This window comes from Palaemon carinicauda, chromosome 26 (assembly GCF_036898095.1).
Source record: "Palaemon carinicauda isolate YSFRI2023 chromosome 26, ASM3689809v2, whole genome shotgun sequence".
NCBI classification, from domain to species: domain Eukaryota; kingdom Metazoa; phylum Arthropoda; class Malacostraca; order Decapoda; family Palaemonidae; genus Palaemon; species Palaemon carinicauda.
In genome coordinates, this window is record NC_090750.1 from 97,937,913 (window position 1) to 97,955,575 (window position 17,663).

Here is a 17,663-nt window from a genome sequence, read left to right on the forward strand (position 1 = left end):
AGTCATCATAACAAGTAATGGAATTATAAACAGCTTATTGTATTTGAATGATGGTGTTGTGTGGATGTTATTTTGTATTTATATTATGTTAAAGGACCTGTGAAAGAGGTTTCTTTTGAAGTTTTAAATGTTAATGATAAGATTAAAACATCGTAATGGAATGTAAACAAAAAGGATCGTCACAAGAAGATTCTCGAAAATAATTTTAAGTCGCCCGATGTGTGTATTGCATGATAATCCTTCAGGAATGTTCATGAACTTTATAGAAAATTGATCTAGGAGTTATCTATAGAGAACTGGAGACTTGTTAAGGGTTGGACTTGTTTCGTTTTTATCAGAATGAACATTGCCCTTCTTGGGACATTAAAGTGACTCCTGCTGTAACCTGGAATTTTGTACTTCATTTACAACAATTTTTGGAAGAACATAAAGATTTCTTGGAAGATCGAAAATCATCAGAAGCTGTGTACTGTTTTATCTTCTCTTATATCTGGAACTACAAAATTCAGAGCTGAGTTTCGTTATCATCTGTATCTCACTTTATAGAGACTTGTACAGCTAAGCCTTACATTATCATAGGAATTTTTTATAAGCATTATTAAGTAGGTGAACTGTAAGAATTTTGTGATTCTTTTAAAATCTTTTAAATAGTATTTAATCTTAAATATAGTTATTGTTAATATTTACTGGCTATTATATTCTTTCGCTGTTACTGTTTTGCTATTTTCTTTGCTAAATCGTTTAAGGGAATAAGTCATTAAAGTAGATTCTACATAATTTACGTTGTGCAATAGCTGACCATTATAGAATTGGAGGCCTGGTCGGTATTTGAATTGATATTTCATTTGAAATTCAAAGATTTACTCGTAAACTAAACTTTTGTCAATTGTACAAAGTAACCAGCATACATGTCAGTGTTTAACGCTTCCAATTTTTTTTTTTTTTTTAAATTGTGAGGATCCACAATTTGAAAAGTTAAATGATCTCAAGAAATCCTATTTAGTAAATTTAGGCAATGAAGGATGATGTTAAATATGTGTTAGTTAACATTTGGTTGAAGATGAGGTGTTACCTCAGGTTGTATTGGATGAAATTAACAGTGAATCAGTGGTTTTAGGCTCATCATATATAACTTGAAAAGCGCAGAATAGAAGCTCGTTTAAGAGTGTTAGAAGCTCAGGCTGAGCGTGAGTAGAGAGGTAAGGATAGAGAAGCTCGGATAAAGGGTTGAGAGATTGATGTTCATAAAGTTAGAACTTGAACAAAAAATTAAACAGACTAGCTCTAATAATGCATATAAATATAGGTAAGGTAATTTTAATAGAGATAGAGTAATGAAAATGGTTTAGATGAATATTTTGTCTGTTTGGGGAGAAAAGCTAAAAACTAAGTAGTCCACAGAAAATGGGGCTTATATGTTGTCAGGAATTTTGTGTGGCAAAGCACGAAAAGACTTATGCTTACCCTCCTGAGGATAGAGTTGATGATTGTTTTCATGAAAATGCTATTTTGCAGGCCTATGAACAAACTCCCGAGAATTATAAAAAGAAGTTTAAGATTTGGACAATATAAGCAGACATGTAGAATTTTGTAGTGAACGATGAGATTGTTTTGATAAATGGTGTAAGGCAGCACTGGTCTGGTATCACTGTTTGCCCATCGGGCATGCTCGATTACGTGGATGGGGCTTAAGGGTTAATCCCACTTCCAACATTTTGTAGTGGTCTTATACAAGCGGCAAGGGTCTTCATAAAGCTCGAAAGTCATCATAACAAGTAATGGAATTATAAACAGCTTATTGTATTCGAATGATGGTGTTGTGTGGATGTTATTTTGTATTTATATTATGTTAAAGGACCTGTGAAAGAGGTTTCTTTTGAAGTTTTAAATGTTAATGATAAGATTAAAACATCGTAATGGAATTGTGATAGTGAGAATTTTGAGCTTTATTTGAATTAGAACAAGTTATTAACTCTTCGTGAAACAGCTGTCTGTGCTGATGAATATAGACTGGCTTACAAAGAGTCGAGGGCTGTTTAATATATATATATATATATATATATATATATATATATATATATATATATATATATATAAAACCATAGTGACGAACTAACTACAGAGAATTGTTATTATTATTATTATTATTATTATTATTATTATTAGCCAAGCTACAACCCAATTTAGAAAAGCAAGATGCTATAAGCCCAAGGGCTCCAACAGGGAAAAATAGCCCAGTGAAGAAAGGAAATAAGAGAAAAAATAAAAGATATAAGAAGTAATGAACAATCAAAATAAAATACTTTAAAATCATTAACAACATTAAAACAGATATATCATATATAATCGATAAAAGGACTTATGTCGACCTGTTCATCATGAAAACATTTGCTGTAAGTTTGAACTTTCTAAGTTTTACTGATTCAACTACCCGATTAGGAAAATCTTTCCACTACTTGGTCACAGATAGAATAAAACTTCTACATTACTCTGTTGTATTGATCCTCATGATGGAGAAAGCCTGACTATTGGAATTAACTGCATGCCTATACTCAATTTTTTTATGTGGCGCATTTGCAGTGACTCGCAGCGGTGCCCTTTTAGCTCGGAAAAGTTTCCTGCTCTCTGATTGGTCAGAATTATCTTGTCCAACCAATCAGCGTTCAGGAAACTTTTCCGAGCTATAAGGGCACCCTTGCGAGTCGGTGCAAATTTGCCTAACTAAAAAAAATTGACTGTAGTATTACGAACAGGATGGAACTGTCCAGGAAGACCTGAATGTAAAGGATGGAATGAAGTTTAGGAGTTGGACAAAATAAAACAAGCAGACATGTAGAATTTAGTATGGAACAATGAGATTGATTTGATAAATGGTATAAGGTAGCAGAATGTAATTATGCTTTTAAAAGATTATGGGAAATTATTTTAATTGAGCAATAAAAGAATCGTGTTAGTGAAGATATTAAGGTTTATTTGAATTAGAAAAAGTTTATCCACCCTTCGTGAAACAGCTGTCTGTGCTGATGAATATATACTGGCCTACAAGGAGTTGAGCACATATGATAATATGTTTATTATGTCAAAAACAAACTATAGTGACACTAATAAGCATACTTCTGCAGATGTTGTAGATCAAAAGCCTAGTTCTGGTTCTCATGCCAAGTTTCAAAGCAGTGATTTAGTTTAAATAACAAGTCACCTAGTAGCAGTTCTGTAATGTGTAATTATTGTAAGAAATTAGGTCACACAGTGTCTGAAGTTTTCAAGTTGAAGAGGAAAAAAGAAACTAAGATTGTGGCTCTTACTCTACCAAAGTCTAGCCATAGTGTGCTACCAGTAGAGGTTAACATTGTAGATGACCACGTTTTTTACAGGAAGCTTGTTATTCCAATGATTGCTCCAGACCTGTTGATAAGGTTTTCCTGCCATATTCTCCTAAGGTTTTTATTAATGTTCATCGCACCCTGCTTGTATCATGCGTGATACTGGTTGGGCCTAATCACTTGTTTTGGTAGTTGTCCCTGTGACTGAACATTCATTTACTGAGGAGTATGTTTCGTTCAATGGGGTGGCCATTTTAGCACTCCCTTGCATTATATGGGTGTTCTTTATGACTGGATATCAGGGCCTGTTGTTTTCGGTGTGGTTTCCGAGTTGTCCATAAATGGCGTTCAATTTTGTCTTAGTATTGACTTGGTAAATGAGAAAGTTAATATATGACCAAAGATGGTTAAAGAACCAAATTGTGATCAGGAGGTGGAGGTTTTCAGTCCTGATTTGCCTACTCTGCATTGTTCAAGTTTTGAGACTCTTCAGAAGACTTGGTGTTCTACCTGCATGTTTGACAATGCTGCGTTGGTTTGAGATAATATGTGCACTGTAATTTGTTCTACCGACTTGCCTCCGAAAGTAATATTCGTTTGTGGTCCTGAAACCACTGATGATTTTTCTACTGACCTATCTCGTGATGATATGTTGGTTCATGATGCTTGTTCAACTATTGATTGTTTTAGCAACACATCTAGTAATATGCTGGTTCATGGTGATGTTTTTTTATGTCAACTGCTCTACCAACCTGTTCCGGGAAGACATTTTGGTTATTGATGCCATGTCTTCCGACTGTTCTACTATCTTGTCTTGTGAAGATTTATTGGTTTGTGATGAATCTCTTATTAAGAATTCTAATGGCCGTCTTCCGACTGTTCTACTAACTTGTCTTGTGAAGATTTATTAGTTTGTGATGAATCTCTTATTAAGAATTCTAATGGCCGTCTTCCGACTGTTCTAACTTGTCTTGTGAAGATTTATTAGTTTGTGATGAATCTCTTATTAAGAATTCTAATGGCCAGTCTTTCGAAGATACCTTGGTTTGTAGTAATGTCTCTGCTGATAGTGATATTAACTTATCTGAGATATGTTTGTTCAATCAATTTAATACTGATTTGTCTGATTCCAGTCATGTGTCAGAGATAACTGGCAGTTTGATATTCAATGGTTGCTGTTATCCTCAGTCTCATTTAAAGTTGAATGTAGATCAGAAGTCTGCAAGTACATTGGCTTAAATTGTTATCCCTGAAAATCTTAATGTTAATGTTCTCAGTTTCGCTCATGAACAACCTATGATTGATAATTTTTGAAGGAGTAGAATTTTTAGTTAAGATATCAGGCATTTTAATTGGCATGGTGTTTGGTCGGGTGATTTCGTTGTACTTATCCTGTGTATTAAGGTGTTGAGAAGTACTATCAGACTTACACAAAAGCCCCACTGAAGTCCAGCTCTGTATTTGATGAAATATTTATTCACGTCCTTAAAGATGGTGTTAAGCCCTAGCCGAAAAGAGTCCTTTTTTGAAAATTATTTCTGAATTTTGATGACTGTTGAGTAGAAGATACCTTTTAGTCTTTTATGATGTTTCTAATGAATATATTTGTGATTATTTGTAAACTCTGTATATTTAGAATTTTCACTTGACATTTGTAATACAGAATTGTATTTTATGATTTTAATGAAATCATTACATTTGTAATCACGTTTGATGAAAAACATTCTTTTTCGGTATTTTATTAAAAGTTGTTGGTTAATGACCCCCAACTTTTCACTAGGCAGGGAGATTTTTTATACAGTATGTAGATTATATTTTATGTATATCTTATAGGACCTGTAAAAAAGGTTTGTTTTGAAGTATTAAATGTTAATGATAAGATGACAACATTCTTATGAATTGTAAACAAAAAATATTGCATTCTAGAACACGAGTCACTAGTAGATTCTCGAAAATATTTTAAAACCGCCTGTGTGTGTAGTGCGTGATAATCCTTTAGGAATTTTCACGAACTTTATAGAAAACAGGTCTGTTATTAATATTATTATTATTACTATTATTATTATTATTATTATTATTATTATTATTATCATCATAACATTATTATTATTATTATTATTATTATAATTATTATTATGATTATAATTATTATAATTATAATTATAATTATTATAATTATAATTATTATAATTATAATTATAATTATAATTATTATAATTATAATTATAATTATTATAATTATAATGTAATTATAATTATTATAATTATAATGTAATTATAATTATTATAATTATAATTATAATTATGATTATTATAATTATAATTATTATAATTATAATTATTATGATCATAATTATTATCATAATTATTATAATTATTGTCTATGCTACAACCCTAGTTGGAAAAGCAAGATGTTATAAGCCAAAGGACTCCGACAGTGAAAAATAGCCCAGTAAGGAAAGGAAATATGGAAATAAATAAACAAAACTAACAATTAGAATATCTTTTTTTTTTAAACCGTAACAACATCAAAACTGAAATTTCATGTATAACTAGAAAAAGACTTATGTCAGCCTGTTCAACATGAAAACATTTGCTGCTAGTTTGAACTTTTGAAGTTCTACCAATTCAACTACTCGATGAGGAAGATCATTCCACTACTTGGTCACAGCTGGAATAAAACTTACAGAATCCTGTGTAGTATTAGGCCTCATGATGAAGAAGACATGGCTATTAGAATTAACTGCATGCCTAGTATGACGAACAGGAGGGAACTGTCTCGGAAGATCTGAATGTAAAGGATGATCAGAATTATGAAAAAAGTAATGCAACGTGCATAATGAACTAATTGAACGATGGTGCCAGATATTAATATCGAGATCAGGAATAAGAAATTTAATAAACCGTAAGTTCCTGTCCAACAAATTAAGATGAGAATCAGCAGCTGAAGACCAGACAGGAGAACAATACTCTAAACAAGGTAAATGAAAAAATTAAAACACTTCATCAAAATAGATTGATCGCCGAAAATCTTAAAAGAATCTCAATAAGCCATTTTTTTTTGCAACTGAAGAAGACACAGACCTGAGGTGTTTCTCAAAAGCAAATTTGCTGTCGAGAATCACGCCTGAAATGTTTAAAGAGGCATACAGTGTTAAAGAAACATTATCAATACTGAGATCCTGATGACCCACTTGTAATCATACTTTGAGGTTTGTTAGGATTCAACTTCATGCCGCATAATTTGCATCATGCACTAATTTTAGCTAGATCTCTATTAAGGGATTCAGCAATCTCAGATCTACTTTCAGGAAATGGAATTGATGCAAAGATTGTAGCAACATCTGCATATGCAACAAGCTTGTTTTCTAAGGCAAAATACATTTCATGTGTTATGGGCCAAGAACACTACCCTGAGGAACACCAGATATCACATTCCTATACTCACTGTGGTGCCCAGAGACAACAACTCTCTGCGATCTATTACTTAAAAATTCAATAATAATGCTAAAAGATGAACCACCAACTCCCAACTGTTTGAGTTTTAAAAACAAGGGCCTCGTGATTAACATGGTCAAAGGCAACAATAAAATCAAGGCCAATCATACGAACTTCCTGATCACAATCAAGGGATTTCTGTACAGCATTGGAGATACTAAGAAGGGCATCACATGCTCCAAGGCCTTTACGAAAACCAAATTGCAAACTAGGGAACAGATGATTACCTTCAGCAAACCTATTAAGACGTTTTGTCAAAGCACATTAAAAAACTTTAGATATTATGGGAGTTATGAAATTGTGCGGTTACTCCATTTACATAATGAAGTAACATTATCAATTCTCCAACAAGTGCTAAAAGCTCCTCTTCTTGCTAACTTGCGAAAAAATAACAGATAATTTGAGCTAAGAAATCTGCAGTCTTTATAAAAAACAAAGGAAAAATACCATTTGGTTCTACACCTCCATAAGCATCAAGGTCCATCAAGAGAGTTTTAATTTCATGAGATAGAAAAGCTAAAGTAGTGAGTTCAGCCACAGAAAAATAGGAATGAGGAAGATCAAGGTTTTCATTACTGCGCTTACTTTCAAACACATCAGCCAAAAGGGTTGCCTTTCTCCTTTGGACAGTGAGTGACAGATCCATCTTGTTTCTGTAAAGGAGGAACTGTTGCATCTACACCAAAGAGTGTAGTCCACCACTTATGTTCATAAGGGTTGTACCAGAAAGGGTTAAATTGTACTCCTTTTCAGTTGATGCATAAACTGAACAAAAGCTCTAAGATGAGTATAGTTATTCCAAGTCAAATCTGATCTGTTACCTCTCCAAAGATGATAGGCCTCTTGCTTCTCCAAATAACCACGTCTACAATCATCATTGAAACACGGTTTGTCCTTCACTTGGCATCTTAGCACACGAGAAGGGATACGCCAATCAATTATGTTGACCAGATTCTCATTCAAAAGAACAACAGGATCAACACTACTATATAAGTAGGACCAATTGAAGGACAAAAGATCACTCAAAATCCCATTCTAGTCTGCTTGAGATTTCATATAAATCTTACATGAGTATTATACATCAGGGACAGGCTAATCAGTCTTCATTACTAATGAAATTAGGGCGTGATCAGATATCCCAACGGGAGAACCAACCTTACTTGTTATAATGCCAGGCGAGTCAGTGTAAACGAGGTTCAAACAGTTATCAGACCTCTGTGTAGCTTCACTTATGATTTTCTCACAGCCTGGTTCAGAGGCAAAGTCTAAAGCTCTTAAGCTATGGTGATCAGTGGGAGAAGCAGAATTTAACCAATCCCTATGGTGAGCATTGAAATCACCAACAAAGACAAAAGAGGCATTTCTGTCATCTTCTTGTATCTTAGCCATAATGATAAGAAGACAATCGAAGATAGAATCGTCCATGTCTGGATTCTGGTAGATCAAACACAAATAGAATTTGTTATTCCTGCCACAAACTTTTATTACCTGAATCTCATGACATCCGCATTCCTAGCAGGACTTATGAGAAGCAGGGTACTCAGATCTAATATACACCGCCATTTTTCTGGCCCTAGGAATGGCATCCCGTTTCAGAATTATTGGCTTCTTAAAACCATTTAGAAGGAGTTCAGATGAGCGCTTCATATTAGAAACCAAAGTTTCTGAGCACAAAAGAATATCATTCTGTCTGGACGCAAGTGTAAGGTCTTGGATATTTACATGAAGACCACGAATATCGTAATACAGTAGATGACATTGACGAAATCTAGGACGTACTGGTCTCGGATTTCACTCAATGTCTCCAGACAGCATAAGAATTAATGATAATAAAAAAGATACATCATACTTAAAAACTAAATTAACAAGATTGATAATAAAAACATGTACAGAAATATAAATAAAGTTATTGATCAAACTCATAGACTACAGAAGAAAAGTCGAAAAACCGGTCAACATGGAGGATCCGTTATACCATGCAAGGCTAAATACCCTCCAGGATAGCCACTTCAACTGAAGAAATGACAGTAAGGATGGTTTTGAGAAGAAAAAGAGTCAGATAAGGAAAAGACAGCCTCTTGATAAAACACCGGGCATCCGTGGCCCTTCTATTAAGTCTGCCCAACACACCTTTTCAAAAAAAAAAGAAAAAAAGATGGAATAGTGTGCCCGATTGTACCCTCAAGCAAGAGAACTCTAGGAGCCATATAAAGAGCACGGGAGACAGTTTTTCTCTGAATGATTATTGCTCTAGTGGAGACATTTCAGTCACTCCTGCTGTAACCTGAAATTTTGTACTTCATTTACAACGCTACAGTTTTTGAAAGAAAATAAGGATTTCTTGGAAGATCGAAAATCATCAGAAGCTTTTTACTTGTCTATCATCTTTTGTATCTGAAACTACGTCCTCAAAAATCCAACAAAATTCGGAGCTGAGTTTTGTCGTTATCTTTCTCTCACTTCAAAGTGACATATGAAGCTAAGGTCTACATCATGATACGATTTTTTTCTTAAATCAATATTAAATTGGTGGACTATGAGTAATTTGCGAATCTTGTAAAATATTACAAATTCTTATATTTAACATTAGATATAGTTATTGTTAATTTTTGCTTGCTATTTTTTGTTGTTACTGTTTTGCTAAATCTTTTATTAAGGGAATAAGACATTAAAGTAGATTTTACATAACCTAGTGGCCTTAACAGATAGAATTACTGTGTGTGTGTGTGTATTTTTATATCTTCAATTTTAGTTTCTTGGGAATTATAATGTGATTATCATTTTTTTTTCATTGTAACAGTAAGGTAAAATACAATGTGATATATCTGTTGGTAGTAGGTTGGTCAGGGCACCAGCCACCCGGTGAGATACTACCACATTGTCTGGTTACGGCTCATTTCCTTTTTGCCTACACACACACCGAATAGTGTGGCCTTTTCTTTACATATTCTCCTCTGTCCTCATACACCTGACAATACTGAGATTACCAAAAAATTCTTCCTAGTTCAAGGGGTCAACTACTTCAGTGTAATTGTTCAGTGGCCGCTTTCCTCTTGGTAAGGGTAAAATAGACTCCTTAGCTATGGTAAGCAGCTCTTCTAGGAGATGGACACTTCAAAATTAAACCATTGTTCTCTGGTCTTGGATAATGCCATAGCCTCTGTAACATGTTCTTCACTGTGTTGGGTTAGAGTTCTCTTGCTTGAGGGTACACTCGGGCACACTATTCTATCTTATTTAACTTCCATTTGTTTTTAAGCTTTTTATAGTTTATATATGAAATGTTTATTTTAATGTTGTTACTGTTCTTAAAATATTTTTAATTGTTCATTACTTTTCTTGTAGTTTCCTTATTTCCTTTCCTCACTGGGCTATTTTCCCTGTTGGAGCACTCGGGCTTTTAGCATTCTTGTCTTCCAACTAGAGTTGTAGCGTAGCAAGCAATAATAATGATAATAATAATAGTAATAATAATGTGTGTTCCACACAATATATGAGGATGAAAAATCTATGATTATGATTTCTTTTCAATTCGCTCAAGATAGAGCAATTGCCTCCCCCTTCCCCTTTACCATCTCTCTCTCTCTCTCTCTCTCTCTCTCTCTCTCTCTCTCTCTCTCATCATAACTTTATTCTGTTTTTTTAACCCATCCATAATTCCTGACACCTCAGGATTCATCCAATATTCATAAAGATTTAGTTCGTTCTTTCATATATTCCTTGAAGTAGACGTTATCTAAAACCAAGACATCATTAAAGAAGCATAATTTTTCTCTCGACATTTTTATTTGTAGTCTTTTTTTATATTAACAACTGTTAACGTCATAAAATATAGCTCAAATTTGATTTTTCTTTGGAAAACTAATTAAATATGTAGGCTGAAACGCGAAAAAAAAAAATTTAGTTTTTAGCTTCATGTTTCAATAAGGAATGTTAGGAAAATATATCGTAAGCAACATAATTAGGGTTATTCATATCATGCAAGAGAGAGAGAGAGAGAGAGAGAGAGAGAGAGAGAGAGAGATTCAAACCATTTGTATTACCCTATAGTATTTCAAGAATCACTTAATTCCCAGGTGTCTAATTAATTTTTTTGTTTTGTGTTTTAGCATGAGATATCTGGCAATGGGTCCTGCATTCCTCGGGTTGGGAGATAATTAATAAAACTCTTATTTCTCTCTCTCTCTCTCTCTCTCTCTCTCTCTCTCTCTCATATCAGTCATTTGCGTCACCATCTAATTATTCTTCACATTTGAGTTCATTGTGTGTAACCTTCACACACACCACACACACACACACACACACACTCTCTCTCTCTCTCTCTCTCTCTCTCTCTCTCTCTATCAGTCATATAATTATTCTTCACATTTGAGTTCATTGTGTGTAACCTTCACACACACACTCTCTCTCTCTCTCTCTCTCTCTCTCTCTCTCTCTCATATCAGTTATATAATTATTCTTCACATTTGAGTTCATTGTGTGTAACCTTCACACTCTCTCTCTCTCTCTCTCTCTCTCTCTCTCTCTCATATCAGTTATATAATTATTCTTCACATTTGAGTTCATTGTGTGTAACCTTCACACTCTCTCTCTCTCTCTCTCTCTCTCTCTCTCTCTCTCTCTCTCATATCAGTTATATAATTATTCTTCACATTTGAGTTCATTGTGTGTAACCTTCACACACCAAAATAGGTTGACTCTCTATACCACATTATATATCAAAATAAAAAGCAATACTGTAATCAGATTAATGATAATAATTATATTAATAATCAGAGGAACAAGCAGCTCTCTTGGGGCACCGATGAAAAAATATGAAATGAACGGAGAACTTGAGCCACGTCCTCATTAATAATAGTGGATATCCATCATTTTCTGTGACAGAATAAATCTCACGGTTCAAAAGAACAGATGTTCCATCATTGAAGGGGTCCACTTATTTTTCTTAATCCCTTTACTTTTTTATATCATCTTTTTTTTTAACTATACTTGAATTCTTGAGAGGAGAGAGAGAGAGAGAGAGAGAGAGAGAGAGAGAGAGAGATATGCCGCAGACATTTATTGAGCAATATCAAGTACATTAATTTTTAGGGAAAAATATAAAATATTACTTTTTCCCTTTACTTTTTTATATCTTTTTTTTTTAACTATACTTGAATTCTTGAGGGGGAGAGAGAGAGAGAGAGAGAGAGAGAGAGAGAGAGGCCGCAGACATTTAATGAGCAATATCAAGTACATTAATATTTAGGGAAAAATATAAAACATTACTTTTTCCCTTTACTTATTTATATCTTTTTTTAAAACTATACTTGAATTCTTGAGAGAGAGAGAGAGAGAGAGAGAGAGAGAGAGAGAGAGAGAGAGAAAAAAAAAATATAAAACTACTTTTTCCCTTTATTTATATCATCTTTTTTTTAAACTATACTTGAATTCTCAGAGAGAGAGAGAGAGAGAGAGAGAGAGAGAGAGGAAGGCAGGCATGCCGCAGACTTATAGTGAGCGATATCAAGTACATTACTTTTTAGAAAAAAATATAAAACATTAATTTTCTTAGAAAGGGAGAGACTTCTGCCGAAGGAGGGAAGCCGCTCACTTTCGTCGTCTTCTTACGTTAGGAATTAGTTGATAGAGAAGAAGGAGAGGGATGGCGGGCCCAAAGGCGAGACCTCTTTTCTGTATTCAATGGAAGAAGCCATACTAGGGTACTGGGGCGGCAGAAAGCGATATTGGCCCACCTTCACTCACTTACCTGTCCCAGCTTTAAAATATGTAGTTGCGTAGGAGGAGGCAATAAAAAATGAAGGAGTGAATAGGGACTAAAGAAAGCAGTAGCGTAGCAAAGGGCGAAGAATAAGAATTATTATTATTATTATTAATATTATTATTAACTTTAGGAAAAAAACTATGCTGTGTGTAAGATTCTTCGGTATTAAGAATCCACAGTTATATATCGTTGTATATATATAAAAACACATGAGCTTTAGTACTTTTTTCGGAGTGCCTCTTCATGTGAAGAATGGAAAATTTTCACAAGCGTTCGAAGGTAAACTGAAAACATATGACAATTAATAGATAAGGGTCATTTAAACAGCAGATTAAAAGGAAAAGGCGGTTTTCCAACGAGTGAACGGTCCATTATGTAATAGCTAGTCGACGGATTCTCTACAATCGTCTTGGTGGCAATCTGTTTTCCAAAAGGTTGATGCTGTTGTCTTGCAAATGTGGCTCTGCATTGGTGTCATGGCTCTGATAAATTACAGCTATGCCATGAGCTTGTGCATGAGGAAGCAGAGGATCGGCGGAAGTATTGGCAGCTCTTAAGGTTTTGAATACATTTTTAAAAAATCCTAGTACTAATAATGTCGTTTTCCCGATTTAAAGTTTTATTATTATCAAATGTCTATTGTATGAATCAAGGTTCCTTCAACTACCTTCCTACGAACAATAAGGTCATTATAGATTATTTTGATGTAATTGAAATTGATTCTATGGTCAAGATCTACAGCATGATACCTAAACTTGTTTTTATCCAGTATCTACAAAGCCACTAATTCTAGGCAGGAAAAGAGTGCCTTCACCCATGTTTTCATGGTCGATGATTTGATAATTACCATTAGCATTATTTGCCGAGCTTGCCCCAAAATGAAAGCTATCTTCCCCTTTTCAGCAATAATGATGTGGAGACATGTGGTGTTTCCTAAAACCATCATTCTGTATAACTGCATAATCAAGGAACAATTTAGGGATTTTGACATAGGAAAAATCTATTCTTGCGTAATATAGACATAACGCCCTGATGGAAGTTCCTCCAGGCAGCTTTCTACATGGAATATTTCTGCGAGTGATATACCAGAGAGTTTTACTTGTAGAGGTATCACGGGGTTACTACCCCCGGAGCGAATATCCTGAAAGATATAGTGTATGCAACAGATACGTGTTTAAATATACTTGCAATTTTAACGTAGCATAGCTCATAATAGTTGGTTGAACAACTGCGAGGCAGTAACACAAAATCAAAATGATCTCACACACCTAGTCTGAGATCTATCATTCTCTAAAAATATTATGCTACCATAAACTTTTGAAAGTTTTTTTTTTTTTTTGCATTTTCTTGTTTATTATGCTATGTTTCTATATAATATATTTTTTTCACAACTGCAATGTAATCAAAAGTGGAGTAGCAGATATCAATGGCTAGCTTGGATAAACTTGATGAAAAATAACTAGCTGTTTATAACTAACAAAAGTCTATCAATACACTTATCAATCCAGTACTAGAACACTTTTACAAAATAGAGCACAATATTTTGTACACACATGTCACATATCTAATTTTCCCAGTATGCGTTATGATTTAATATCCATGTCTAAAATGAAACATTACTTCTCAAGTCAAGATTCTTCATACACAGCCTCATACTGTATCATTAATGTAGACTAGATATATATTAAACAAATCCAATATAATGTAAACAGTTTCGAACTTAAACTATCAGAAACACTTAGCAGTAATTGTGACTAGCTAATAAACTTAATATTAAATAAAAAAAACTTTTGAATTTACCAAATAAGAAGGCTACACTCTCTACACATGTATATACAACATTCATATAGAGGTGTGACTGTTCAACATTGCAAACACAATACTTCTTTCTAGCTCACTTAACATAATTGACATACTGCATTTCACATTTGCAGTGAATATTCATAATTGACATACTTCTTTTCACATTTGCAGTGAATATTCATAATTGACATACTTCATTTCACATTTGCAGTGAATACTGCATGGCACCCTGTGTTTTGAAAAAGTGCAAGATGAACAAAGATTTCAGGTGTTTACAAGAACATCAGATATCCCGCAACGGTTCTGATGATGTAACTGGCAGGTCTGTCATAACAGGTACTACTCGTCAGGTTTTTTGCTTTACAAGTTCAGAAAGACAATCATGAAAATCAGATATCTGAAATCCTCCTACTTAGAGTTCTTTTATGTCTATAACTTGAATAGTTAAGATTACAAGTGACCAAAATCAATATGGACATAGCGTTATACGAAAAAAGAAGTCAAAAGATTAAACAATATGTATGGCTTTCAAAAATATAACTATCACAAATTTCAGTAGAATACACAATTCTTAAAAGTTTAACACTGCATAGAAAGCAGGATCAAGCATTTTCACTCACCAAATTACAAAATCTCATGGTATTCATGTCACACTCGCCCTTGCTAAATTGTGAGAAATAAAAAAATAAAAATTTTTATTAAAGAAAATAAAAAACCGCTAATGAGCTTCTACAGGTAGAGCACGGGTCCAAATTATACAGTTGGTTTCTAACAAATGATTTAGTAACGCTTCATTTCATTAGCAGGAAGTAATGTTAAAGTTAGGCTACTAAGTAGTAAGATCGAGTGACTATACAGCGATTATACAATTATTATTTGCTCTTCTTAAAACTTTATTTCGTTAAGGCAATTCGAACCCAAGATTGCACTAAGCTCAGATAGTTATTAACACTTAATCTTATTAAATCCATTCAAACGAAATTGCAGATTTTTACAGTTATTAACAGTTTGTCTCATTAAAGCAATTCAAAAACAAAATTTCATTAGGCATAGACAGTTCTTAACACTTCAGTTCCTTAATCCAACTCAAACACAAATCAAATATCAATGCTGTAGACATCAGAAATGTTGATATCAGAGCTTAAGGCAAACTCAACTTTTATCTGCATCAAGGTAGACTATTGTATCTGAAATTCCATGGATATGTGTACATCCTATATATCAACAGATTTAATAATAATAATAATAATAATAATAATAATAATAATAATAATAATAATAATAGGGAAGTGGGGAATATGGGGAAAGGAAGAGTACCCCTGGATACAATCCAGTTTATAGCTCAAAGGCAGGTACTCGGGAAGGGAAAGATTAAGGAAATAGGGAGAAAGAAAAGTACAGGAGAAGAACAAAAGAGAGGGGCAGACCCTCTTGCGATATTAAGGAATTGGTATTATTATTTCAGTTTGTGTACATCAAGAACTGAAACCAGCCTTTATATGCCCTCGCTCAGGCAAGCGTTTGCTAATGTTACGTGGTACTTCATTAAAATCTCAGTCCCAATAAGGATCTTTGTAATAAAAGATGTTTATGTTGTAATAAAAGATGTTTATGTTTACATAATTTCCTTGGATGTTACTAAAATTATTCCTATTAACCTAATAAAAACACCTATTAACGAAGTTAAAACTTGATTTCTGAATCGTGGCTCTTTTTAGATGACATAAATTCCCTTAGAACTTACATGTATGGACAATTCTATTCATTTTGGACTATTCTAGATTTTCTACATCACATTAGAATTTTATGGGTCATAGTACATTCATATATATACATATATACTGTATATATATATATATATATATATATATATATATATATATATATATGTATATATATATATATATATATATATATATATATATATATATATATATATATATATGTGTGTGTGTGTGCGTGTGTTTATGTATGTGACTGAGTAATCACATAACAATATTTTCAATGATAATAATAATACTGTAATTATGAATACTACTATTACTCATATCACAGCAATTATTTTAAGCTCTTAAGACATACTTCATAATCATCGTCTCAAGAGATTATTTTATAACAATTTCCCCATACTTTGGTATAAAAAAAATTAGCAAATTTCTTTTTCAAAACCTGAAATATATTGAATATTACTTTTTTTTACATACTTTTACTTAGGTAGTCTGCGCACACTTTCTCTCTACCTTTCACTTAGTTTATTTTTACTTGAAATTGTTGCTGATATAAGGCCAACTCTCATTAATGGTCTATTTAAGAACTTCGATGATTGTAAATAGTTAAGGGCTTAAAGTCTGTTTCACAACAAAATTCACGAACTTATAGATATTGATAGAATTTCTTAAGCCCCGTCCACACGATCGAGCATACCCGACGGGCGAACAGTGATACCAGGCCACAATAGTTAGTAAGAATGAGGGTTAATGACGTCAGAAGCGGGAAAACCACAGACAGGGATCTGGCATCATACACTGTTGTTAGATCCCTGCCTTTAGTTTTCCCGTTTCTGACGTCACCAACCTTCATTTTCACTAACTATTGTGGTCTGGTATCACTGTTTGCCCGTCGGGCATGCCCGATCGTGTGGACAGGGCTTAAGTTGCCAAACCACGACTAAATAATCTGGCTCGATCACAGTATTGCGACTTTCAGAGGATGATAATTTACTGACTTAAGCTACTGGCAATTTATTTCCTTCGTATTCTTGAAACAATGCTGCACCCAGTGTCAAATGTCACTTTGTAACAAAATACAGAAATGATATACGTTCATCATTTCAAAACTGTCAAATGTTATATACGATTTTTAGTCATAATACAAGAGCACTATGTGTTTTGACAGCCTTGGTTTAGAAAATAATTTCTTTTTTTAATCTAACCATAGAATGGGTTTTCGTGTTAGACATTCTTTTATTTGGTCAAGAGCTTCTTGATGAAAAAGCTTAGCTATACGGGTGGCTGTTCAAGGAGATATGTTTTAAGGGCGCCGTACACCATTAGGGTGTCCCTTTGGTCGCAAAGCCAGGCTGAGATTTCCGGGAAAGTGTCCTTGAGGACCGCTGCAAAAACATAGTCTGCTTCAGTGTTTTTTGAGCGAATCACACCCTGAATGCAAAACTGGACATCAGCGTGCTGAAACCAGGCAAATGCCTCTCTACTGGCAAAGGGCACTAGTTTTATGGGTGTAGAGTTAATAGAAGAGGCAGGGTTTGAGGGTGTCAT

General features: G+C 33.7%; 1 protein-coding gene and 1 long non-coding RNA gene across 2 annotated transcripts in view; one reads left to right on the plus strand and one right to left on the minus strand.

Moving 5' to 3' along the window:
• The window catches only part of LOC137620342 (uncharacterized), a 65,031-nt gene that overhangs the window by 38,046 nt on the left and 9,322 nt on the right, over nt 1–17,663 (plus strand). The gene's annotated exons all lie outside the window — the stretch shown is intronic.
• LOC137620341 (U-scoloptoxin(11)-Sm5a-like) overlaps nt 1–17,663 on the minus strand; it is a 108,858-nt gene that overhangs the window by 6,622 nt on the left and 84,573 nt on the right. The window lies entirely within an intron of this gene.